Source organism: Bos indicus, chromosome 8 (assembly GCF_029378745.1).
Source record: "Bos indicus isolate NIAB-ARS_2022 breed Sahiwal x Tharparkar chromosome 8, NIAB-ARS_B.indTharparkar_mat_pri_1.0, whole genome shotgun sequence".
In the NCBI taxonomy this organism is placed as follows: domain Eukaryota; kingdom Metazoa; phylum Chordata; class Mammalia; order Artiodactyla; family Bovidae; genus Bos; species Bos indicus.
Window position 1 is genome coordinate 3,798,470 of NC_091767.1, and position 3,538 is coordinate 3,802,007.

A 3,538-nucleotide genomic window follows, 5' to 3' on the forward strand; every position below is an offset into this window, starting at 1 on the left:
TGAGGAGACCGAACCCTGTGCAGCTACAGCCGTTGGCCTTCAACACCCCTGAGGGGGTTCAGGGCAGAGAGAGAGGCGCTCTGCTCCAGGGAATCTGGTGGCGGGTCTTTAGACAGTTGCTCCTTGCAGTTCAATATTACACTCATGGCCAATTCTTGACAGAAAATATTTGATAATTCTAACACTGTCAATACTAGTGTAATGACAATAAGGAAACATATAAAAGTGTTTAGAATGGACATTTAACTTTTTTTTATTTGTTTTTGTTTTCCTAATTGTGTCAGTTTATTTGTTTTGCTCTTGACAGTACTTTAATGACATGATTCAAGTTCAGTATACTTTTATGAAATAATGTAGGCAGTCTTTGGAAAGAGGTTAAGAATTCTTGGGTTAATTCCTGTCTATGTATCAGATGGTCATGGTTTTCTCTTATTTTCTGCCCGTACATGACCCCCAATACATCTGTAACATCAACTCATTTTTATTTCTCTCATCATGTTTTTGTTGTTGTTCAGTCACCCAGTCTTGTCCAACTCTTTGTAACCCCATGGACTGTAGCCCACTAGGCTCATCTGTCCATGGAATTTCCCAGCCAAGAATACTGGTGTGCGTGGCCATATCCTTCTTCAGGGGATCATTCTTAGCCAGAGATTGAAACCAGGTCTCCTGCATTGCTGGCAGTTTCTTTACCATCTGAGCCACCAGGGAAGCCCTATGTCATTAAATGCCATATAGGCAAGATTGAATATGAAGAGTATTTTTTATTAATGCAGAAATGTGGAAAATAAGCCAATGTCAACTATAGACTCATAATTGATTAAGGAGACTATACTGAAGATACAAATGGTAAAAAAAATAAAGGAAAAAAGTTCACAATAATTTCCAGTTTCCTGAGTTTGACTATATTTCCAGTAATTTAGAAATATTTTTCCAGCTTTATTGAAATATAATTGACACAGTGAAGTGAAGTCACTCAGTTGTGTCCGACTCTTTGCGACCCTGTGGACTGTAGCCCACCAGGCTCCTCCGTCCATGGGATTCTGCAGGCAAGAATACTGAAATGGGTTGCCATTTCCTTCTCCATAGTGTAAACTTAAAGATGTACTATGTCATGATTTGAAGCACACATATGCAAAAAAAATGTGCGCTTATGTGTAGTGAGATGTTTACCACAATAAGGTTAGTGAACACATCCTTCATGTCACATAACGACCCCTTTGTTGTTGTTATGATTAAGAACATTGAACCCTAATCTCATAGCAACTTCTACAAGTACAATGATGTCAACTGTATCCACCATGCTGTACTTAATATCCCTGGAATTTATTCATCTTTTAACTGAAAGTTTGTTTCCATTGATCAACATCTCCCCATTTCTCCCGCTTATCATTCCCTGGCAACTGCCATTCCACTCTGTTTCTATGAACTGGTTGTTTTTAGATTCCACACAGAATTGAGATCATGTTCTATTTGCCTTTCCCTTTCTGTGTGTGTGTGTGTGTGTGTGTGTGTGTGTGTGCGTGTGCGTGTGTGTGTGTGTGTGTGTGTGTGTCACATTTTCCTTACCATTGATTCATCAGTGGATGCTTAGGTTGTTTTCGTATCATAGCTATTGTGAATCGTGCTGCAATAAAAATAGGAGTGCAGATATATCTTTAAGATAGCAATTTCATTTCCTTTAGATAAATGCTTAAAAGTATGATTGCTGTATCAAACAGTAGTTTTGCTTTTAATTTTTGAAGAAAATTTATACTGTTTTCCACAATGGCTGCACAAATATATATTCCCGCAAACAGAACTCCAAAGTGCCCATTTCTCTACATCTTTCCAGCATTTGTTATCTCTCAGCTTTTATTTTTATTTAGTTTTCAATAGTAGTAATTTTAACAGGCGAGAGGTGATATCTTGTTGTTTTGATTTGTATTTACCTGATCATTAGTGATGTTATGCACTGTTTCCTAAATTTGTTCTTTACTTGTCCTCGCGGTAAAGAACCTGGCTGCCAATGCGGGAGAGGCAAGAGACATGGGTTCAATCCCTGGGTCAGGAAGATCCCCTGGTGTAGGAAATAGCTACCCACCCCAGCATTCTTGCCTGGAGAATCCCATGGACAGAAGAGCCTGGCGGGCTATAGTCCATGGAGTCACAGAGTCAGACACGACTGAAGCAGCTTAGCACATATGCATACTTTCTTTGGAAAAATGTCAGTCCAAGTCCTCTGCCCATTTTTTAATTGGATTCTTTGGTTGTTTTGCTATTCAGTTGCATAAGTTACTTATGTATTTTGGACATCAGTCCTCCTTAATCAGCTATGTGATTTGCAAATATTTTCTGCCATCTCATAGAATGTCTTTCATTGTGTTGATTGTTTCTTTTGCTGGTGAAAGGGCCCGAGCTTGATTTCGTCCCACATGTCCAGTTTTGCTCTTGTGCTGTGCTTTCAGTGTTACATCCAAAAGGTTGCTGCCACACCTGATGTCAAAGGGTTTTTCCTGCCTTTTTCTTCTAGGGGTTTTACAGTTTCAGATTTACATGTGAGTCTTTAATCAATTGCTATTTAATCATTGAGAGTGGTATAAATTTGAATCTTTTCATACAGCTATTCAGTTTAACCATCACCCATTCTTTGAAGAGAGCTTCCCTGGTTGCAAAGAATCTGCCTGCTGATGTAGGAGTTGCAGGAGACACATGTTGGATTTCTGGGTCTGGAAGATCCCCTGTAGTAGAAAATGGCAACCCATTCCAGTATTCTTGCCTGGGAATTCCCATGGACAGAGGAGCCTGGTGGTCTTCTCAAAAGAGTCGGACACAACTCACCACTACCAGCATTTACTGAAGAGACTATCCTTTCCACTGGGTATTCTTGAATTCCTTGTTGACTATTAGTTAACCATGTATGCATGAGTTTATTTCTACACTCTCAGTTTTGCTTCCCTGATCTATGTGTCTGTTCTGGTACCAGTACCATACTGTTCTAATTACTAAAGTTTTATAATTTGGTAAAAACAAAAGAGTGAAGTCTACAGCTTTCTTTTTTTTTTATTTTCAAAATTTTTTGGCTATTCAAGATCTTATATGGCCTCATACAAATAATAGGTCTTTTTTTTTTTTCATTTCTGTGAAAATTTTCATTGAACTTTAACAGGGATTACAATGACTTTACGTATTCTTGAACATGGGATATTTTCCCACTTACTTGTGTCCCCATCAGTCTCTTTCATCATATCTTAGAGTGTTCAGCATATAGCTTTTCACGCCTTTCTACTTTGATCTTTGCTATTTCCTTCCTTTGCTAACCTTAGTCTTAATTGCTTATTTTCAGTTTTCTTAAGATGTAAATTAGGTTATTTGAGCTCCTGCTTTTTCTTTTCTTAGTGTAAGCATTTATTGCTATAAATTTTTCCTCTTAAAAGTGTTTTTGCTCCATCCCATAAGTTTTGGTATGTTTTGTTTGCATTTTGTTTGTTTCAGGATGTTTTTCATTTTCCTATTGATTTCCCCTTTCAGAAGTCATTCATCAGTGGGTGGATTAATTTTC